The sequence below is a fragment of the Hyperolius riggenbachi genome, chromosome 2 (genome assembly GCF_040937935.1).
Source record: "Hyperolius riggenbachi isolate aHypRig1 chromosome 2, aHypRig1.pri, whole genome shotgun sequence".
In the NCBI taxonomy this organism is placed as follows: domain Eukaryota; kingdom Metazoa; phylum Chordata; class Amphibia; order Anura; family Hyperoliidae; genus Hyperolius; species Hyperolius riggenbachi.
The window spans coordinates 175,739,480-175,764,100 of record NC_090647.1 but is presented as its reverse complement, the minus strand read 5'-3'; the positions used below and the strand labels follow the sequence as shown (position 1 = coordinate 175,764,100).

The 24,621-nt window shown below is 42.3% G+C and overlaps 1 protein-coding gene and 1 long non-coding RNA gene across 2 annotated transcripts in view; both read left to right on the top strand.

Moving 5' to 3' along the window:
- Window positions 1-24,621, top strand: part of LOC137544899 (protocadherin-9-like) — a 1,465,400-nt gene that overhangs the window by 247,153 nt on the left and 1,193,626 nt on the right. The window lies entirely within an intron of this gene.
- Window positions 1-24,621, top strand: part of LOC137544165 (uncharacterized) — a 54,458-nt gene that overhangs the window by 26,761 nt on the left and 3,076 nt on the right. Inside the window, exon 2 of the long non-coding RNA XR_011025748.1 lies at window positions 18,653-18,736. This is a non-coding gene — a long non-coding RNA (uncharacterized lncRNA). The remainder of the gene's footprint in view (window positions 1-18,652; window positions 18,737-24,621) is intronic.

The window sequence follows — 24,621 nt, the reverse complement described above, 5'->3', positions numbered from 1 at the left end:
GTGCCCCTTTAATGTAAGTGCTACCCAAAGCAAGAGCCACTGGCGCCTAAATTACCCTCTGGGCACCACGATAGCCACAATTAACATTGTTGTCTATGCAGTGCCCATTTTAACATATAGCCACCAGCACCCAAATCAACTTGAACTCATGATGATTTAAATGACAGAGATATTAGTACTAGGTATTTGGCAGAAAAGTGTCTGGTTAATAAAAGATGCACCTGGGCCCATAAACAATTCACTTTTTCACCTGAGTTTTCTCCTATTAGATACTTTTTCTACTTTTCTTCTATTTAAAATAACTTTCCAGTACTTTTCAACTAAAAAAGTACCAAAAAGTAAAATAAAAAGTACTATCAGAATTATTTTGAGTATTTTCTTGCTTTCTGGTGGCTGAAAAGTTATTTTATTGACAAGTGTAAATATACCATGTAGGAGAGAATTCAGGAGAAAAAGCTAATTGCATATGGGCCTTGGAATTTTAGCATGTCTGCTTTGGGTGCTATCAGGCCTTATCCCAGCATTGGATCCATGAGTTGTATATGAGACACGCAGGGAATATCCGCTGACTGAAGACCATCACAGTCTGCATGTAGTCCAATAACAGAGAAGCGTATCCACTTATTTATAGCAATAATGCAGATGAGAAAGATTTTAATGAATCTATAACACAGCAGGTATATCTGTTCAGCAATTAACCTGGGTAACTTTTAAAAGTTAGCTGAGAGCTACTTGTCTCTCACAGGCGATTAACTGGAGAACACTCATAGTGAAGTGCTGACTGCATGTGGCTCAAGGCATAATCAGAATTGCGCAGCTCATGGCAACATATCATTTTAACGTGTTTAACTCCAGACTGTGGTAAGGCATATGGAGGCCATGAATACCTGATTCCTTGACCCCTCCCATGTGGATCAATCCAGTTCAGTGAGCAGTTATAGGCTCTATATGCTCATCATCAAAAGATGCCATGTGAGTCTGGATGGGAGACTTTAAATACACAGAATAGCTTACAGTGACCTCTCATATGTTAATTTCACCTTGCTGATATCTGCTAATTTAATTTCATGCAGCTCAAAACTCTGTTATGGAGACATATTGGGAAAAAAATTAAACAGCTTCATTTGCTCATGTCAGTGGAAGGATTTAATTGCACTTGCAGAACATTTTTTTCCTCCCTGGAGTGCTGCTGTTATGTGTAGAATTAGAGGATAATTTCAGTCCATGGATGACTCAATGCTTTATACTTGAAACCTGAACATTTGCTTTAAAAGCGTAGATTTAAAATAGTATGCTGTTGTCGGATGTTATTGAGTTCAGCAATAAATATTTCAGATGACAAACATTTCTACAACAAATGAAAAAAAAAGGAGTTTCTCAATCTCTGCAATATAAGGGCCGGTTCACACTTGCGGTTTTGCAAAAACCGCACCGGATGTCCGGACCGCACCGGAGCCGGATCGGACCTGAACCGTACGGTTCCTGTCCGGATCCGGTCCGGTTGCATACGGTTTCCGTGCGGTATGAACACGGTTGCGGTCCGGATCCGGATAGTAACAACCTGTATAAAAACAAAAAAAAATGTTGGGGTCTGGGAGGTCAGCAGAAGGGGGACCTGTGGAATCAGGCCCTCTGCTGTTTAGCACTCACCTCCACCTCCAACATGCTGCCAACATCTCCGGATCCGGATCCAGCTGTGCTGCTCCACTCCAAAATGCTTGCCCATGTGTCCCCAGCCAATATCGCCGCAAAAATCCGCATAGGAAGTGGGGTAGAACATCCGGATTTTTTGCCAGTGTGTTGTGCGCTCTCCGGTTCTCATTGGTTTCCATTGGCCGGATGGTGCAGTCCGGCTCCGCCCCGGATACGGCTGCCGGAGGAGCCGGACCCAAAAATAGCGCATGTTGGAATGGACACCGGAGTCCGGATCCGGTCCGGCTCCGGTCCGGACGAAACGGACGCATGTGAACCCTGGCATAGCCTTACATTGCTATGCCGTGCGTCCGTTTCGTCCGGCCAGCATGCGGTGCGGCTCCGGTGCGGCTGCGGCACGGCTATTCCGGATAGCCACCGCTAATGTGAACCGGGCCTAAGACTAACATGCTGCATTTAAGAATATGCACATATTTTAGGGTTGACTTCATACTAATAGACAATTTAGTGAGGAATGTTTTGATTACATAAATGAATAAACCAACTGAGATAGGATTCTAGTGTGAGCCATACACTGGTAGATTGACCTGACAGATTTTAATTAGATCATCCGTAAGGACCAACAAAATAAGTCATGCAAATGTGCTATGGGGCTTTATTCATGTGACGACTTCAAACATCAGATCTGGTGCTGAAAAAAATAAAGGAGAAAAAAATGTTTGAAGCACATGACAGCTAGAGACGGTTCCAGGCGAACTTTTGCGGAAGGTCGGTTCGCCCCCATAGTGCGCCATTACGGTCAACTTTGACCCTCTACATCACAGTCAGCAGGCACATTGTAGCTAATTAGGCTACACTCTGTCCTGGAGCCACTTCCCCCCCCCCCTTATAAAAGGCAGGCAGCGCTGGCCATTACACTCACTTGTGTACCTGCAGTAATTAGTGAAGGGACAGCTGCTGGCAGACTCTCATAAGGAAAGATTAGTTAGGCTCTTTTAGGCTTGTTAGCTTGCTCCGGGCTGATTGTTATTGCTAAAATAGCACCCCTCAACAGCTCTTTTGAGAGCTAATGTTCTCCTGATGTGTTTTTTTTTTTTCGTGTGTTGCCCACTGACATTATACAGCCCTATCTGTTGCAGCTGCACCTTGGTAATTACTATTACTGTGCCAGCCAGGCCCTGCCTAACTATCTATACTGGGACACCTACCTATGCCTACTTAACTACTGGGGCACCTACTTACCTATACAGGGACACCTACCTATGCCTACCTACCTATACTGGGACTCCTACCTATGCCTAGCTAACTACTGGGGCACCTACCTATGCCTATCTACCTATACTGGGACACCTACCTATGCCTACCTACCTATACTGGGACTCCTACCTATGCATAGCTACCTATACTGGGACTCCTACCTATGCCTAGCTAACTACCCGGGCACCTATCTATGCCTACCTACCTATACTGGGGCTCCTACCTATGCCTAGCTAACTATTGGGGTGCCTACAGTACCTATGCCTATCTACCTATATTGGGACACCTACCTATGCTTACCTACTTATACTGGGACTCCTACCTATGCCTGCCTACCTACCTATACTGGGACCCCTATCTATGCCTAGATAACTACTGGGGCACCTACCTATGCCTACCTACCTATACTGGGACTCCTACCTATGCCTAGCTAACTACTGGGGCACCTACCTATGCCTATCTACCTATACTGGGACACCTACCTATGCCTACCTACCTATACTGGGGCACCTACCTATGCTTACCTACATACAAGAAGATAATATGGTCTTTGCTTCTTTGTGGACAGAGCAGACCAAATTTTGATCAGCTGGACAGTCACTGTTGTTCTATCATTGAGCTACCACAGCTCGGCAACCATATGGGCTTGAAAACCGCCACGGCCTGCACTCTCGCCATGGTGCGCACCAGTCCAGCACAGCCGTCACTATGCAAACAGCTGTTTGCGGTGCGTTACACAGTGAGTTTGCTGTGTCAGTGTGAAGCAGTACTCTAATTACACTCCCTGATTGATGTATACACATGCAAGATGTTTTAAAGCACTTTAGGCCTGAAATTTAGCATTCAATGTGATTTCTGCCCTTAACCACTTTACCTCCCTTGCTACGCTTATCTACTCCCCACAAAACTTTACTTTAAGTTCAGGGGAGTAGATAGGCGTACTTGTGGTAAACAGTGTGCTGTATGCCCAATAAGCTATCTGATTATGTATAAAGGGTATCATTTTAACCGTGACAAGTGAGAGAATAGATTTTGTGTTGTTTAACAACTGAGGGCTAAGTCATGTGATTTTTTTTTTACCGGAAAACTGAATGAAAAGCAATAAAACTGTTATTTTCGTGTACTCTATACCCCTAAATAAATACTTGTAAAAAAAACCAAAAGTGACAGCATTGAAAAGAGAATACATAGTTACCCTAGGGACTTAGCTTTTAAAATATGTATTATTATTATTATTATTATTTATTTATTTATAAAGCGCCAACATATTCCGTGGCGCTGTACAATGTAAGAAAACAAACAAGGGATACATAATGATACAGACAATGATATACATGGAAATATGAACACTGATACAAGATACAGCACTGCTGATTACAATTTGATTTAACAGGATGACTAAAATGTATAAATTTCTAACAGTGTGCAAGCAATTGAATTAATAACATTCCATGACACAAAAGGGTGAGAGCCCTGCCCTTGCGAGCTTACAATCTGAAGGAATGGGGTGGAAACAAGAGGTGGGGGAAGTATACAGTATATGTACAGGCAGTGCGTAATTAGGTTATTTAGTGGGTGCATGGCCTAAGCTAGAGAATATGCTTGTCGGAAAAGGTGGGTTTTGAGGGAGCGTTTAAAGATTTCAAAGGTGGGAGAGTGGCGGATGTGTTGTGGAAGGGCATTCCAGAGGAGGGGTGAGGCACGTGAGAAGTCTTGTACACGTGAATGTGAGGAGGTAATTGTAGAAGAGGATAGAAGAAGCTCGTGTGCAGATCTGAGATTGCGGTTGGGTTGGTATCTGGAGACTAGTGAGGAGATGTACAGGGGAGAGAGATTGTGGAGAGCTTTGTAGGTTATGGTTAAGAGTTTAAACTGAATCCTCTCATTAATTGGTAGCCAGTGAAGAGCTTGACAGAGAGGGTCAGCAGAGGAAGAGCGAGAGGAGAGATGAATGAGTCGAGCAGCAGAGTTCAGTACAGAATTGAGCGGTGATAGTCGGTTAGTTGGAAGTCCACCAAGCAATATATTGCAATAGTCCAATCGAGATATAATAAGAGCATGTACTAACATTTTGGTTGTGTCATGGGAGAGAAAAGGTCGGATACGTGCTATGTTTTTCAGTTGGAAATGGCAGGAGCTGGTTAGGGAGTTAATGTGAGGAGTAAATGTATGCCATGAGAGTGTATTACTGTTAATCATGAAGATAAGGGCTTTTAATTACTGATAGAGTACAATGAGAAAACAAAAAACACAAACCAGAAACTAATATATTATCGCCATACATTGCACCAGGAACATTATTTAAATGTTGAGATAACCAGGACAAATTAGCAAATACAATGTGTGGGTTTTACCTATGGTAACATTGTTTATTTGAAAACTATAGTGCATGGAAATGGAGAAATAGTGTATTTTTTTTTTTCTTCTCATTTTTCCCTTTAAAATGCACAGATAATAGCATAATTACTAAAAGCAAATACCACCCTCACAAAGCATAATTTGTGGCAAAAAAAACAAGATATAGATCATTTACATCTGATGAGTAGCAATAAAGTTATTGGTGAATGAATAGGAGGAGCGCTGAAATGTGAAAATTGCTCTGGTTTTTAAGCAAAAAACCCTGTGGTGCTGAAGTGGTTAAAACGCTGCTTTGCGTCAAATCCAGATTTTCCCCCGGGACTTTTGGCGTCTATCCCACTCCGCCATGCCCCCCTCCAGGTGTTAGACCCCTTAAAACATCTTTTCCATCACTTTTGTGGCCAGCATAAGTGTTTCTAGTTTTCAAAGTTTGCATCCCCGTTAAAGTCTATTGCGGTTTGTGACAGTTTGCGCAAACCAAACCTTTCGCGGAAGTTCGCGAACCAAAAATCGGATATTCGGGCCATCTATAATGACAGCATGTTTAACCACTTCATGCCATCAGAAAAAGATTAAAATGGGGCCCTCTGATGGTCACCAGACTTTTTAGTTACCTCATTTTTTGGAATATACTAAGCACCTAGGTTTAGAGGTAAGAAATCCAGGAAAAAAAAAATACTAAACCTAGCTGTGTCTATAGTTCAGGGACGTCTTATGGACCTTAGCTGTCTCTAAGCTAGTCTATCTATAGGTCACAACACTGCAAGGAGAGACTGTGTGTCTCTCGCAGCGTGCAGGGAGGCGGGGAAGCGGCAGGGGACGCGGCCGGGGAGAGAGAGCTGCCCAATGGCAGCTCTGGAAACCATGCAGTAACACCTCTGGCAGGCGTTTTGAACAGGGAATCCCTCTCCCTGTGTTTGCCTCCAAGATAGTGACGAATATTGTCGCTAATCTCGGGCAGCAGTAGTGCGGTGATGGGGGGTGGGGGCAGAGAGCGGCATTATGGGGACACAGAGGCATGTCATGAGTCAGAGAACATGCCTCTGTATCCCATCTTCCCTCCATCTGCCCACTTTGGGTTCTCTTTAAGCTGTACTCACAGCCATCTAGCACACGGAGGTATGTGTTTACTGCATATGACAAAAATAATAAAAGGCTGGCTTTTATTATCAGACAGGTACAAGACATGTAAAATAGAGGAAAACTATTGCAAGAGTGAAACAATGTATTTTTGTGTTTTGGTTGTTATAAATCTACTCCAATTAACTTTGATTTAGATTTGTAATGCTGGGAATACACAATGCGTTTTTGTACCCGATTTTAATTTAGAATCGAATCGAGCGCATAATCGATGGCCCTGTTGACACTGGCAATTAAGTGGCAAACGGTTCAGTGAAAACGGCTTTGATTAACGGCATTCCACTCAGAGGATCATGCAGAACGGATCCATTCTAACAGACCAATGTGAACTGATCTATAGGTTAATATTAGATCTATTCTCATCTGTTAGGATCCATTCCGTTCCGATCCACGAACGGACTGTTTTTTTAAGGTAAGTTTGAACCAGGCCTTAAGGCCTGAGGAGGTGGGCATTATTTGAGTTCTCCCTGCTTAAAAACCTTGCTGTACTTTTATGCAATCCTTATCTTCTTATTAAATTACCTTATTTATTTTGCTGCTGAGCCACTGTTATAAAGAAAAGATAGCTTAGCTGCTTAGGGTGTGTACACACATCCAATTTGGATTGGTCAATTATCTCCCAATTTACATCTCCCATGTCGTATGAGAGATTACCTACTCAATCATAGTATTCAAAACCTGTTGGCCCTCATGCTATTTAAAGGTAATACAATTGGCCAAACATAATTGGATGTGTGTATGCACCCTTATGTGCACGTTCAGATTTAGGCCGATTTTACACATGCCTTTCAAATGTGCGTTGGGTTACCCTGTTTTACCACAGCACTTTACCCTCAGCGGTAGTGATGAAAGTCAATGGGCAACACAGAAAATTCAAATATGTAGTGCGCCGCGCAAGTGCTGGTCAGCATGTCCCATCTCCATGTTACTTCTTCACTGCTGCATCTCTGGTTGAGTGATTAGCCAGCACTTGACAATGAAATATATACATGCCGATGTGACTTGAAAAATAATGCAGTACCAGTAGAGAGACTCAGGATCCAGAAGCATGCTGAGGGTCTGGAGGAGGGAACATGGCAGTAGGACAGACAGTGTGCAGAGCCAATTAGCAAACACAGTTTGTATAATCAGCATTATACCCAATGCATATATTGCTTGTATAATGATTCCTATGCTATTTACATAAAGCGTGTTACACTAGAAAACTATGTAACATGTTACTGAGCTTACATAATGCTTGGTAAAATTTAGGTGTGCTGTCTGCCCACTTACATTTTTTTTTCAGTGAACAGACCCTCATGTCTACATGGCGAGGAAAGGAACAGCGCTACTTAAAAACAGATTGCATCCTTATGACTACCTGCTTGAGAGTGCAAGCCCCACTAGTGGGATAAAATACACACCCAGCATTCAAATAAAATGCACCTGTCTACCATTGGAGGATGTTGGTTTCTGTAATAGCTTGCATGCAACTTATTAGGTACTCGTCCCTCCCACTGCGAAGAAGTCATCCCCCATGGGAGGGGCCCTAACACTAAGTAATCCTAAATTATGCATAGGCATAGCCTGGGTGCACTACCAAATAAAAATTCAAAATTGCGCAAAGGTGGATCAGCGCATCACCAGGCCGCCTCCGAATTGCCACCAATCAGAGGTGCGCTGAGCCCTCCCAAGAAACTACAAGGCACAGACTAACCAGCAAGCTCATGGTGACCCAGAACTCATTGGAGTGTGTAAGGGACTACAATGGTCCTAAAAGCCCCCTTACTAAGATGTTAAGAAAAACAAAAGTTTGCTTTCCTAAAACAGAAAGAATTTGCGATAATTCAGGTTGGAGTGAGCTTGAGATGTCTCCCAGAGCAACACTGCTGAATATATGCAAATTAACAAGCTGACACATCATTGCATTCCAGCGGTTCTGGAGGTGTGTTTAGCTTCTAAGGGTACAATGGTTAATTTGCATATATTCAGCAGTGTTGCTCTGGGAGACATTTCAAGCTCACTCCAACCTGAATTATCGCAAATTATTTCTGTTTTAGGAAAGCAAACTTTTGTTTTTTTTTAAGAAACTACAAACGCACCTTGAAACCAAACAGAAGCTCTGCATAAACATCAATAAGCAATGCTATTACATGGGAGCAGCTGACTAAAGTTACTTACCTTTGTACATGGTGAGGAAAGGAACAGCGCTACTTAAAAACAGATTGCATCCTTATGACTACCTGCTTGAGAGTGCAAGCCCCACTAGTGGGATAAAATACACACCCAGCATTCAAATAAAATGCACCTGTCTACCATTGGAGGATGTTGGTTTCCGTAATAGCTTGCATGCAACTTATTAGGTACTCGTCCCTCCCACTGAGAAGAAGTCATCCCTCATGTCTGGTGACAGTGAAATCAAATGCAGTCATATTTAGAAGCCATATTGTTGTTTTGTATCCTTACATTTAATCAAGACCCAAGTCACACCAGAGGCTAAAGACAGTGAATTAGGAACGCTCCTTTTGATTACATTTCTGATCAGAAATTAGCATTATCGATAGCAAAACAGAAATACAATTCTGCAGAAATACCACATTACCGCAACTCTGCAATTGTAGCCCAATCGCAGATCTCGCAAACATTGGACCAATCAGAGAATGCAGAGTCATCTCGGAAGTATTTGTCCAATCAGAGAATGTAAAAAAATGAATTGGAAATCAGAAATCTGTGGAATTAGTTATGAGCATTGGCAGAAATCGGAATTTCCACTGAAACAGAAGCCTTTCATCTTCTCCCATGCACCAGCTGGCACTCACTATGGCAAGGTCCGGGCAGGGTCGGACTGGGACACTGGGGGCCCACCAAAGAAATGTCAACCTGGGGCGCACACATCCATGATTGCAGTGAAAAAAGGGCGTGACATGCATTGGAAGGTAGTCATGGTCATGATGTATTATGGACAGGGCCAAATGTACATGATCTTAGCAGCATTGTAATTCAGAGACACTGCTGCCCAGCAAAACTTTGCATAGAGTCCCCTCCTTCAATATAAAGTAATGTCCTACTTTGCAGAGGTTGCAACCGCAGAGGTTGCCGAGGTTGCGACCGCATCGGGGCCCTTGGGCCAAAGGGGCCCCGAAGGGCCCTCCCTCAACTACAGTAGATACAGTATCTATTGGTCCTGTGCTCATAATAATCACTTTTATAGATACTTTGAACAGTGGTAATCATTAACAAGCTATTTCCCATCCCCTTCTTGCACCTTTGACACTGTAGTTGCCATTGGCAGGTTTCAGTGCGTCGTATCAATTGTTATGTATAGAGTGCTTGGGGGGCCCCATTGTAAAATTTTCATTAAGGCCTACAGCTCCTTAGCTACGCCACTGCTCTCAGCATGAGTGATTACTGCACTGAGAAGAGAATTTTTGTGCTGCAGACAGCAATTGGAGCTCTGTCAGACAAGGAGGGGGGCACCAGAGACCTGGAGGCGGGGCCCACCGAGGGAAAAAACTGTACTACTGTGGCCCAGTCCGACCCTGGGTCCGGGCATAGCAGAGGTAGCCATAGCATTAAGTCACACCTGAAGGCAACTGCACTTGGACGCAACGTGATGCGGTTTTTGTTGCAGAAACACGTGGGGTTAAAAACTCCGCCATTTTGCTGCATTGAATTTGCCATTAGAACTGAGAAGGTGCTCAGTGGCCAGCAGAAATTCTCAACAAGTATGCACTTCAGCCTCCCGGACCTGGTTCCATAACGGTATGATGTGCAAAAATATAAGAGGCTACCCACTAGCAAGGTAAGTATCTATATATATTTTTTAACAATTTGCTATAAGAATGTTAAAAAAAATGACTAACACACCCATTATGCCAACATTACCTGATGCTAGTTAAAGCGGAAACCTGAACTCAGAACTTCCTCTCTGCTCTAAAAGATAAGCCACAGCATAATAACCTTTAAAGACAACCACTTCTTTGTTACAGCTGATACAAATCCTGCAATAAATATGCAGTGCGTCTACTTCCTGCTTTTATGGAAACAGACATAGGGTTAACATCCTGTGTTTACAAATAAGCTGCTCTGCTGAGGCAGCCGGCTGAGAGATCAAATTACAGTTATGATTAGTCACAGAAGAGGGTGACATAGACAGGCTAAACTCTCTAAATACACACAGGGTGCATCTCTCTATGTTTTCCTTCTGTCCATTGCAAGAATTCAAGTCTACTTTAACCCCTAAAATGCAGCACTTACTTTATTTGTGCCAGGAATAACATGTTTTATATGCTGAGGCAAAGCAGCACTTAGATAAAGCGATAGTGTTGAGGCCCTTGGCAAAGCTATTACCTGCTGTGGCTATATGATATGTATTATTTTTCACATTCTTTAAATCTGGCAAAGTGTTAAAAGCTCAGATGTTCTGATTTACAGGAAAACAGATTTTCTTTAATAAACTGCCCACATTTTTTCCCCTTATCTCTTTTTTTTGTCACTTATTATCAGGCATACGGACTTGAGTGTATTTTTCCCCAATTAAATATTTTTAGATTCAGAACGTGTTACTTCTAATTAAATATCCAGTTGCTATAACATTTCTTTAGAGTTTTTTTTTCAAACATAGTCACACAATGCAAAAAAAATGAAGAAGTGAAACATTTTTCTATACATCGTTCTTCTGAAAACGTGTCCTGTTTTGTCCTTCTTCCTGGCCTATACAGTAATGACATTGTCAGTCCTGTGTACTGACTGGGCTATTTTCTCCTCTGCTTGAACTTTCACACGTCTAATAGGGATGTGTATCAGGTTAGGCAGAAGGAGGCTAAGCAGATAATCAAATGTGTGAAACATCTTTGTGACTTGTGGTGGATCAGGCCTTTTTTGTGTCCCTATGGAACTTACACAGCCTATTCACAATCTTCAAAAACTTGCTTTTCAATTTAAAGCCTAGGACTGCAGTGGTAGCCAGAAACTCATCTTATGGTGGCGGGATTAATGATATATTGTATATACTGCTGCTAGGTGACAAAAGAGTGTCAGTTTTAATTGTGATTCTTTTTCTTGATTTGCATTTATTTCGTGATTCGTGAACTTCAAAGTGCAGAGTTTCCCGAACCTCTGCGTGTTCGCTGTTTAAATGTACAAGCTCCATCTTCCTTGGAGATGTACATCCAGTTAAAGCATTAAGTACTTAATCTCTAGATGTGAAGGAGAGGAAGATAAAAAAAAGCAGTTTATGATAGGTGTATTTGCACTCCCCCCGGTCTAATTATCTCTGCAGGTTCCCAATTAATCCATGTTAGTTGGTACGTTCTTCCTTTAATTAGATTGCTTCCTCTTGAAGGCCAATTATATTGTATATATAGTATGTCTGTCTCTTTTCCTTTTTTTATCTACATTTCTATTTATTTATCGTTGTCTTGTTATTCTGACTCTTGCTAGAAGGTAATACTTTTTGTGAGGTTCTGTAGTTGTCAGCTTGATGAGCCAGCATCTTCTTTTCCTGCTGCGCCATGTTTTTGTCATTGTTCTTTTTTACATTTGTACTGTGTATCCCCTTCTAATTCATTGTACAGTGATGTGTAATAATGCCATTTATACATATAGGACGGCAATGAAAACTATTAGATTAATATCAAGGAATATTTCTACTGGTCCTCATGTCTTTTAATTAAAGACAATCAAAATTAAAGTGTATCCGAGGTGACATGATATAAATGTGTGTATGTACAGTACAGAGCATATTGACCAGGCTCTTATTCTTTTCTTGCTTTGCTGCCTGAAAGAGTTAACTTTTAGGCATGGAAGTCTCTCTCTTTTCAGAACCTTGTCAGGAATATAGTAAACCTCACTGATGAGCAAATAACAGCCATAAATGTTTTCCTGGCAGAATACAACAGAATACAAGGCAGGAAGGAAATAGAAAAAGGTCAATAATTCCTGTATTTTAACTCTGTGACACTTAATAGACTGCCATTGAGCAGAAACAAGAAAACATTCAATCTACTTTGTAAATGTTTAAATATAAAATAAAACCATGGGGTATCTAAAAAAAAGGTCATTTTTAGGATTAGGAGGATAAATACAATAGTTTTCCTCATCAGTTTATTTTCACCTCGGGTTCACTTTAAAGCACATTAATAAGTAAAAGTACTGTTATGTCTGCGGGTACTGTGGTTAGCTACTACCAACCTATCCTTGAGAATAAGTGTTGACTAGCCAATAGTAAACCTATTTCAATTGCTTCTGCCTCATTCTATCTTGAAATGAACAGCTTTGAAAGCAATTTCCTCGCAACTTCGCAAGCATACTCTTACCCCCTACCCTCACTATGGGTATCAATATGAATATTTTTCATGGATTTGGGGACAGTTAAAGCTGCCAGCTGTCCTTTTACATTTTATAAGAAAAAAAAGTTATCATTTTATGTATATAACAGAGATGGCCCGAACGGTTCGCCGGCAAACTTCAGTGGTTCGCATTCGCGAGCGAATGCGAACTTTTCCGAAAGTTCGATTTGCCCCCATAGTGCATCATTAGGGTCAACTTTGACCCTCTACATCACAGTCAGCAGGCACATTGTAGCCAATCAGGCTACACTCACTCCCGGAGCCCCATCCCCCCTTATAAAAGGCAGGCAGCATCAGGCTTTTCACTCCCTCGTGTGCCTGCAGTAATTAGAGAAGGGAGAGCTGCTGTGCAGAGACCTATAGGGAAAGCTTAGTTAGGCTCTTGTAGTCTTCTTAGCTTGCTCCTTGCTGATTCTTATTGCCAAAAAAGCACCCCTCAACAGCTCTTTTGAGAGCTAATCTTGTTCTTGTATTGTATTATATACAGCCCTGTCAGTCAGTCGCAGCTGGCCTTTGGCCCCTTGGTGGTATAATTACTATTGTGCCAGGTGCATATTGTAATACCCATCACTGCATATACCTACCTGTTGTTCACTTAAGTGCACCCACCTACCTATGTGAGCGCACACAGTGTCACTGTGTCTGTCCGGTACATGTCTGTGTGTGACAGGTGCACATTATAATACCCATCACTGCATATGCCTACCTGTTGTTCACAGTGCACCCACCTACCTATGTGAGCGCATGCAGTGTCACTGTGCCTGTCCGGTACCTGTCTGTGTGTGACAGGTGCACATAATAATACCCACCACTGCATATACCTACCTGTTGTTCACAGTGCACCCACCTGCCTACGTGAGTGAACGCAGTGTGATATACCACTCCGTGAATACCTGTTAACTGCACCTGTGTGACTGCACATTGTAATAGTCAAGTCAGTGCATACCTTTCACTTCATCCCCCCGATATGGACACAACAAAAAAAACAGGCAGAGGTAGAGGCAGACCCAGAGGAAGGCCACCCGGCAGGTCTGTGTGAGGTCTTGTTGATGTGATTTCGTGCGGCCCTGTCAGTGCATACCTTTCAATTGATCCCCCCAATATGGACAAAACAAAAGGCAGAGGCAGGCCACCTGGCAGGTCTGTTCGAGGTCGCACTGTCGTGATTTTGTGTGGCCCTCGACCAAAGTACAGTGTTCAGAAGAAGGCACGTGCCATCAACCCCCAATATTGTCAGGACATGGTTGACTATTTAACACCGAACACCTTATCTTTCTCAGCATCCGCATGGAAGCGTGACATATCTTCGTCCTCCTGCTCTGATTCTGGCACCCCACTTAACACTCAGTCAGCTGCCACCACCAAAGTGCCATCACCCCAGGGCTCAGCGATGTGGACATTTTTTGTGTGTCTGCCTCAGATGAGAGCAATGCCATCTGTACTCTCTGCCACCGAAAATTGAGCCGTGGAAAGACCAAGACCCGCGTAGGGACAACTACCTTACGAAGGCACATGATTACAAAGCACAAACTGCAATGGGATGACAACCTGAGGAAAAGCAGCACACAAAAGCAAAGCCACACACCGCAGTGGAAGATACCAGGCCGCATTTTTTTCTCAAAAAAGGCGATACCTAAACTGTACCGAGATGTTGAAAGGCAAGTGGTGACATCTCCGGCACACAGCGTTGGGTCAAGGGTCCATCTGACATGGATGCCTGGTCTGCAAAGCATGCTCAGGCCTGCCTGAAGACTAAGTCAGTCCCCACACACAGCATCTCTTCCTGCATGCCGTGTGACTACCTGCCCCAAGACTTAGTCTATCCCTACACACCACCTCTGCCCGCAGGCCGCTTGACTATCTTCTCCACCACCACCAACAGGGTCCATGGCTCCAGGTGGATTCCTGAATTTTTAAGGCCGCTGAAGCAATGACCGACAGCTATATGAGTGTCTCGGGGGTGGAGCACACCGAAGATAATAAGGTAGTTGCTTCATTGTGGATAGACCAAATTTGATCAGCTGGACTGTCACTGTTGTTCTACCATTGAGCTACCACAGCCCGGCGACCATATGGGCTTGAAAACCGCCACGGCCTGCGCTCTCGCCATGGTGCGCACCAGTCTAGCACGGCCGTCACTACACAAACAGCTGTTTGCAGTGCGTTACACAGTGAGTTTGGTGTGTCAGTGTGAAGCAGTACTCTAATTACACTCCCTTATTGATGTATACACATGCAAGATGTTTTAAAGCACTTTAGGCCTGTAATTTAGCATTCAATGTGATTTCTGCCCTTAAAACGCTGCTTTGTGTCAAATCCAGATTTTTCCCCGGGACTTTTGGCGTGTATCCCACTCATCCATGCAAAAACTCAGATGTTAGTCCCCTTGAAACATCTTTCCATCACTTTTGTGGCCAGCATAAGTGTTTCTAGTTTTTCTAGAAGTCTATTGCGGGAAGTTGCGGGAAGTTCGCGAACCAAAAATCGGAGGTTCGGGCAATACATACATTCATAGTTATAAGCATGTACATCCCTATAGATGGGATTCAGTACTTACTTTCCATGCAAATATTAGCCTAATTGAAACTCATCCAATCAAGCCCAGATGCTCAGCGACCAGCTAATCAATCAGCAGCTACTGGGCTTGACTGGTTTAGTGTTCATTTCACGTTAATGGACATTTAAATGGAAAATCAGAATTGAAGTGAATCTTTATACATCATTAGCATTGCATTGCATTCTGTGCATTTGTAACATTTCAGGTGAAATATGCTATTCATGTCCGAGACCACAGAGAAAGCTAGGCCCCTATGCAACTAACTTTTTTCCTGAGTTTTCTTACAGGAGCTTTTTTCAGATCGTATCACTGATATACATTTTTTGCCACCAGCAAGAAAGAAAATGCCCAAAATCACTTTGATTTTTTCTTTTACCTATTTTTAGTAATTTTTTCAATTGAAAAGTGCTCAAAGGTTACTTTGTGGAGAAGATGAAAAATGATCTCCAGGGAGAAAACTCAGGAGAAAAGTTAATTTGCATATGGTCCCTAGACTCATAAGCTACTCTAATTCAGATATCCTCAGTCAACTGTTACAGCGGACCCAAACCAAACATTTTTTTAAATTCAAAATATTTAGTTGCACCACTCTGACACATACAAAGATACATAAACACTCCATCAAGCCTATGAGCATTTCAGTGCATGATTTTCACCCTTCTCTTTTCATAACTAGAGTTATACAGGTGGCAGCAATTACTTCTGAGCTTAGTAGGAGGTTTTAGATGATGGGTGTGTTTGTCATCAGCTACCCTCCCTCACAGGGGTGTCATCTACGTGGAATCTCACACAAGCTGAGATCACCTTCCCCATGACATCATCAGTAGCAGCCTTTGTTTTGTTTTTTATCTCCTCCACCAGTCTGCCGGATTCTGTCCCAGCACTATAAAAGGAAGGGAGGGTTCCTCTAACAAATGTAAAATATTTTATATTTGTCATCATGCAGCTGAAAAAAGGCTTCTATTTATTATTATGAGTTAGAAAATAGATTTCATTTCTGCAATCTTGTACTTTTAATTTGGGTCCATTTTAACCACCAGTCACAGAAAATTTTCATTCCATTCTCCCACTCTTACATTTGGATTTCAACTTTTGGAAATGTCCAGTCAACTGACCAATGTGAGTCTGATAGTTGGAGAAAAACACTCACATTAGTGTTCTTCCATGGCAAAGAGGTCCATGTTTGCTTCTGCAAGAAGCAACTATGTGGATGTGATGTGGGTATTAATGTAAACTGGTAACCTATTGCTGTTTTACCTATAGACTCTGTGGCCCACATGCAATTAACTTTTTCTCCTGAGCTTTTTCCTAGTTGATATTTTCAAAATTGTCAATAAAATGCCTTTTAAACCACCAGCAAGCAAGAAAATACTCAGAATAATTTTGATAGTACTTTTCCACCTACTTTTTGGTACTTTTTCAGTTTCAAAGTCCTGAAAAGTTATTTTAAATAGAAGATGAAAAATTATCTCCTAGGAAAAAATGTAGGAGAAAAAGCTAATTGCATATGGGCCAGTGTGTCAGTTTGGTAAAAGGAACTGAAGGACCTCCAGCACTTTAGAGCACCTTATAATGTTTGAAGAGGAGCTTTGTTAAGTCTGACATGTTTAATCTTTTAAGATTAAAATCAAGATTTTCATAAACACGCTGCATTATGATTGCAGTTTTTACAAACTTAATTTGCCTTTTTCCCAAAGATTTCCATGTTTTTTGGGGGGTTTTTTGGTGAGCTTTTTATATTTGACAGTGTGCTTGTGTTCTTTAATTTTTGATTCATTTAGCTAAGAAAAATAAAATAGGGTAGTTAAACAGCAAAACCGGGCATTTGGTATGCCGTTTTTATGCTCCTACTGACTTGCATATGCAGTTACTAAAACAAATGCAGCAGGAACAGCGTTTGCATTTGGTAAAAATTGCAGAGCAGCAACAGCTCACCATCATTTGTATTATTCTCACTCTGGCAAAATGCATGTGTTCTGAAAATCGGATTGCAATGCATGCAGCCTTTAACATTTTAATTCTGAGATGGAGCGTCGATTAAAAACAATTGCTAGTGTGTAATTTAATTCATCTTCTATTGTTCTAAACTTATAGCTTAGCTTAACACTGCATGTATCATAAAGTGATATTTTATGCACTTTTTGAAAACAAAATGATACAACGCAGAATAGAAATTTGTAACCTTGATTAATTTATTATATTAAATTTTTGTATGCATCATACTTTACGCTGCAATTGTTTAAGTGTATTTTATGAGATAACTTTCTTATCCCTTTTTTTTTCAGTTGCGGATATACTATACTGGCCTTAGATATAACTATAATTACATAATGTCAAAGTATTATGACACGTACAATTATCCACTACTTCAACCCCTGCCATCACATTTTTAACATTATCTTCCATGCACTTGGAATAAAAAAGACATTGATAGGCTTCTCACCAGGACTGAAGATCACAGTAAGAAAAAGGAAAGCATAGAAGTGCTGACCCTACAGCTCCATCTGTTGATAGCAAGGATAAAATCATACCTATAACTATACGAAGGCAAAACATTATTTAGAATATCTTTTTACTATAGTGGGTGGGGGATCCATGGATCTTTTTTATCCTTATAACCGCTCTACGGTTGTGGTTTGCAATGACTTGAATGGGAACTCTGAAAAATGAATAGATATATAGGAAGAGAATGAAAAAAAGATGCTATTACAATTTCATAAAGATATTGTACAGAATATTTTTTGTCACATCGTTACATAGTTAGTTGTGACAAGGATTGTGTCAGGATGACAGCTCAATGTGGCACTATCGTCTATTATGAGTCTTTAGAGCACTGCCCTTTAGTTATCTACAGTAGATACAGTGAGATGCGAAAGTATGGGCAACCTTGTTAATCGTCATGATTTTCCTGTATAAATTGTTGGTTGTTACGATAAAAAATGTCAGTGAAATATATCATATACAATGTCAGTGAAATATATCATATACAAGACACACAGTGATATTTGAGAAGCTAAATTAAGTTTATTGGATTTACAGAAAGTGTGCAAAAATTGTTTAAATAAAATTAGGCACATGCATACATTTTATTGACTTGAAAACTTTTAGAAATAATTATTGGAACTCAAATTGGCTTGGCAAGCTCAGTGACCGCTGACCTACATACACAGGTGAATCCAAGGTTGCCCAAACTTTTGCATCCCACTGTAATACTAGTCAGGTCACTAGGAAACAGATTGACTATTATTAGGACTGTAGTCTTACTAGGATTCTAACTATACTTTCAATAGAATATGTCAAAGACAGGTACCCTTTGTTGATGATGACTAACCCCACCCAATTTTTTTCTTTTTTTTAGATAGATTAACATTTGCAATTGGAGGCTTTAACAGATTTTTTTTCCTGTCGTTGTCATCTCAATCCCCCCAAGAATATATATAAGGTATCACTCTTTCTTAGTAGACTTTCATATATATGTTTATAACCTCCAAGGGATATACATTAAAATAAATTAGACACTCTTATTTGGCCTTGCAACACCCTTGGGAAAGTGAGAAACAGGATCCCTGGGGTAATGATATTGTATCCCCAAGACAGTGATAGAAGAAACAAGCATAAGGTTTTCCAGACTCTGTAGGGAAAGAAACTGCAACAATAGTTGTGGATATTGTTAACCTTGCTAAGACAATTACCTGTAAGTTTCTAGCAAATAGCCTAATGCAGGATTTACAAGCAATGTAGGAGTTGTGTGTATAATGCAAATTCACAAGCATGTGCTATATAGTTTGTGTAATTCCTGGTAAAAGCTATATGTGTTGTCATAAGTTTTGAGCCTGGAACCCACTAGCAGCACTTTTATCAGTACCAGTGATTTGAAAAGCTTTTAATATCATGTCATGTAATCCTATGGTTGATTTTTTTAATAACATTGTTTAAAGTGATCCTTAAGTCAAGTATAAAAAATGAGATTTACTCACCTGGGGCTTCCCTCAGCCCCCTGCAGCTAGGATGGGATGGATGACCCACTCCCATGTCAGCAGCATCCAAAAAAGTAAGCTAAACACTACTAAGGTAAGTGGTGATTTGATGACAGGGTATCTTCTACTATTTTCTGCCAGTGATAATCAGGTCATGACACTTGGGATAGTTTTTTCCTAAAGTTGAAACATGGGAATGTGACCTGAAGAAGTGTTCCCAATTGGAAGCTGGCTGGGCGCATAAAGGTTAGAACATGCTGCAGACAACTTGTATGGCTACCCAGGCAAGGAGTCGGAGGTGGATATTAGCTGAAATAGTCATCTGGAATACAGAATACCTCGAACTTCATATTCTTCACTGTCACTGACCAAGAGTGCAGGTTTGAAGGGTAGGTTGCTTTAACCTTTTGACGACCAGCTAACGCCGATTGGCGTAAACTGGTTCTCTGAGGGTTTCCATGGAAACGGCCACTCGTTCGAGCGGCCTTTTCATGTCAGTTCACGGAGGGTGTCTCCGTGAACAGCCGGAGAGCCGCCGATCGTGGCTCGCCGGCAAAATGTAAACATGCGCTGCTGCTGATTGGCCGGGGATTGCTGGCATATGATAGGCTGAAGCCTATCCTTCAATGCGCAGGACGGAAATCCGTCCTGCGCAGCTCACAGGGGGAGGGAGAGGGAGGGAGCTGGTAAGACGGCGGAGAACGCTGCGGAGGGGGGCTTTGAAGAGCCCCCCCCCGCTAAGCAAATGCAGCCGGTGGCGATCAGAACCCCCCAGCAGGACATCCCCCTAGTGGGGAAAAAAGGGGGGTAGTCTGATCGCCCTGCTGCACTCCTGATCGGTGCTGCGGGCTGTAGAGCCCACGCAGCACCGATCACAGAAAAATCCCCTGGTCGGCAAGTGGTTAAGACAGGAATCTCGGGGAACTGGATAAACACTTAGTGTTTGGAGTTAAGCCGTAACCTAATTGATTACCGCCTTGACTGGAAAGGGCCCAATGAGTCTTGATAACCAAACAAGATCTCCTGGCTTTACATTTGTAGTTTCTCTCCTAAGTTTTTAACCAGACCTCTTGGCTTGCTGCTAAGATGTAGTGTGCTACCCTCCACACCAGTGGAATAACTGCAATTCATGGGGCCCCCCAACAAAACTTTTATGTCCTCCCCAGTGTTCACATCCATTCCCTAGCCTCCCCCAGCCTTTGGGCCCATCTCACAAGGGTCATAAAACAAGGGTGACTACCAAGATCTTCACACCCATAACCTGTGTAGCCACAAACACCCAAGTTGTACTATAGTCTATCGGAGGAAGGGATGGTTAATAATTGAGGCCCCAAAACGGCTGTGCCGCACCCACCTCCTGCTGCTCCCATCTAGTTATGCCCCTTCAGACAGGATCAGGACTCCAGAGAATGGGTATCTATGACATGCTGCACACCCCCACTCATGCATGGAAACCAATCCTGCATGTTACTTGCACATACACCTGCACATGGCACCTACACGGTACACCACATGAGTGAAAAGTATATCAGGAAACAGGACACCGGGAAAAAATGACATGTGGTCAATATGGAAGCCTCTCATGATCAAACTAATTAAATGCTTCTCCTTGTTCACCATGCTGTAAAACGATTTTGTAAAAGAATATAATCATGTGTAGTCACTCACCGGTAACAGTTTTTTTAATGGCAGAAACATGCTTTTCTTTAAGCTGAGAATATTAGTTCAGTTTGCAGCTTCCGACTGTGCTGCTTCCTGTGTGTGTGATGTGAGTGATAAGTCAGCTTTGAGGTGTTCTCTTGCTCTGCACCATAGCAGGTGTTCCAGTGACTGTTGAACTATTGGGGTAAATAGATCACGCCGACGATTTTCCCTTTACAAATGTTATAGGAATAAATACTGTGACATTTCTGTAGGCAGGACACACTGGAGACCTCTGCGGATCACATATTGTTATTTAACAGGCTTCTCTTTTACCCTTCCATACAAATCGTATTTGAATGGCTTTGATGAAGCCTGAATTGTATTTTAGGCTGACAGCCAATGTAAATCTGAATGAAGATATAGAAGAAACATCCTGTTTCATTTTACATCCAGTAACTTGAAACAATTCTAGAACACAGAATTATTTTTATATTCCCTCTTTTTGCTCTTGCAGCAGTATTGATCCAACAAATTCAATATGGATACGCTTTTGAGTTTGCCTGCTACCGCTGATATGAGACTGTGGTGTAAAGGGAATACATTCCCTATAGTAGACTTTCTTTTTTTTATGATGGCTTTTATATGAGATAGGCTGTGTTTATAAATGTGCCTGTCACTTCTAACAGTGAGCTTCGTTGTCTCGTTTGAGATGCGGAAATTTAGTGAGTCACTTTGCTATTGTTGCATAGCATCAAAGAACAGCGTGGAGTAGTTATTCTTCTAAAATCTTGTTTAGCACATATTGTAAATTGATTTCAAGACCACACAAAAAACATACTATTTCTCCTTCATTATCAAGTATTATTTTTCATGTTCCTTTGTAAGTTTTTGTCTGATAATATTGTCAATAAACCTAGCGCCAACAGAGTATACGGCGTAAGATTAGGCACCTGTTATGCAGTTTTAATGATAGAGCAGGTTGGGTTTGATGCTAACAGCTTTTTTTTGATTGCTGTGTGTGGGTTAAATAACATGCATCTGACTAGGAGGCCATATCACTTTATTCTCACTGCCGTCTAACAAAATGCACAGCATTTGTGAGGCTTATTAAACACACAATGGATCAGCATTACAAGCACAGATGCAAAAGTGCAGCAGACTAGGATTCATGCTACATTTGATGCCTGTAATCATCCGCTCAGCTGGATGCACTGGCAGACAGCTGTTTGACCATTCCTCTAGTCTGTGGGCTGCAGGTCTCTGCAAGAGAGACCTGTTTTTCCATTACAAGTTTCTGGTCTGTTCTGCTGCTGAGGAATTTGCATACACTCGTTATGCAAATCCCTTACCTGCCTCCTTTGATGACTGGCAGTATAAAGAGCTATGTTTCCCAGAGTCCTTGGCTGGTCATAAGGATTTAGTCCTGTGTAACACTCCTGGAGTATCAGCCTTGCTCATTGTTTGAAGATTAGCTTAGAGTAATTCCTGGGACTGCACTAGGCAGGTTTCCCTAGAGCAGTTAGGATTGCTTATCTGTTTTGTTTGTCTGTTGCAATTGTCCTGTCCCAGCGGTGGTCGACAGGAAATCATTCTGTGTGTCTGGGTGCTAACCTGAACAGCGGTTGTTACTGGTAGCCCCTTCTGTTCTGTCTTCCTGGATCGCACTAGCCTCTTGCGCTAGTGCTGTGGATCCTTCTGTTCTGTCTGCCTGGATCGCACTAGCCTCTTGCGCTAGTGCTGTGGATCCTATCTCTCACTTGTTCCTGTTTTCGTGTGTCTGTCTTGTCTGCTACGAACGCTTGCTGGAGGCTCGGTGAGGTAACCGTTAAGCAAACGCTTGCGTCCTCTGTTTCATGTTTTTCTGTCGGTGGTTAGTTAGGCGTGCTTGTCTCTGTTGTGCTTATCACGCAGGGACCGTGCATAAATGCGTGCACTGTTGCGAATGAGTGCGGTGTTCGCGTTTAGCTAGCGTTTGTTATTTTCCTTATCTTCTCATTGTATGATTTGCTGTGCCTTTGCTACTCTCGTGCTCTGCCTTGCTGTAGCCTTGTGTCACCTCTGGCAGTCGCCTCTTTCGCGATTGCGTTCCTACTTCATATCTGCTGTTGTGTATACACCGTCGCGGGTTGGCGACTAGTTTGGTGCACACAAGTACAATCTGTCCCTGTGCTCATTCTCCTTCTACAATCGCTTCTCTTGCGATTGCATTCTCACTCGGTTTCCTTGTTGTGTGTCTGCCATCGCAGGTGGCGGCTAGATTGGTGGACATACATACATTCCTCATCTGTGGTTATTCGGTCTTGTGTCGCTGTTAGCAATCGCCATCTCTGGCGATTGCCTTCTCGCTTTGTCTTCCTGGTTGTGTGTTCATCGTCGCAGGGTGGCGACTAGTTTGGTGGACACACATACCCTCTGTCGCTTTGATCTCTCTCTTTCAGGGCTATCTTGCCCTGCGTTTCTTCCCTTCGTACAATTCCTGTCTGGCATCTGTGGCAGGGCAGAGGAGCTGTTCCTCTGCACTCCACAGCTCCACCTGTCGACAGGAATATCCCTCTACAGGTGCATCGCACCTTTTGCTGGGTTTCCGCAAATTACACGCTTGTGGAGGATTTCCGCAGTGTCAGCGCACACCTTGTGCGCTGATCACGAAGGGAATTCTACAATCGTTACAATGCCGTAGTCTAGCCTCACATCCAAGACTGGTTCTAGTTACAAATAGGGATGGCCCAGCCTAGGATGACTCATGGAGAAGCACGTGATCCGTTTGATTAGCTAATAGATTTGAAAGCCTCTGATTTGCTGTGATGACTTCCTGGTTTAGCACATGATCATGTCCAGCACATCAGAGCCTTACAAATCTATCAGCTGATCAAACTAGTCACATGCTTCTCCATGAGTTCTCCTAAGCAGGGCCATCCCTAGTTACAAAAGGTCCTCAGGAGAGAAAAAAATAACCTGGGGGCTCATCTGAACTCTCCCTATGAGCAGAATTAGGGACCTTTTCTTTCTTACAAATCCCCCTTCCCCGGGCCCCTGAACAGGCTGCTGCCCCCCCCCCCCCCCCCAGCACACTCTATTTTGATCCCCGGAATCCCCACAGAGTTTTTGGCAGCATAGTGAGTCATTGACTTTCCGCTTGCTTCTCACAATGCACTACCTTGTCAGCCTGAGTACCAGTAAACTCACTGCAGGATCGTCCACCAGACAGGTTAGGCAGATGCCTGGGGCCTAGTGAGGGTCAAGGGACGCACCTGCCACCTTTTTTGACCTTTAGCTACTTCAGCTAACCAAAAGGAACACAAGGGGGCCCCAAAATCTACTACTAATCCTTTGTCCCCATTATGTCTTAATCCATCTCTGAGTAAAGTTGTTGTGCGCTATCTGTGCGTGATAACTTAATGGAGTTAACTGAATATGCCCCCCACCCCCTAAAATAATTGTTTTCAAATTCAGATCAATGGAAGGATCAATAGAATTAACATCCATTGTCGATTAGCACCATGGCAACAGATCTGATCAGTCATATGGTCAATTGAATTATAAACGCCCCCCCCCTCCCCACACACAAAAAAATAAAATAAAATATATATATATATATATATATATATATATATATATATGATACAAAAAATGCATCTGAGCAACTAAGTTATTTGTAGAGTTCTGCAAGACTGATTGCAACCTATTTTGTTTACGAGAAAAAAGA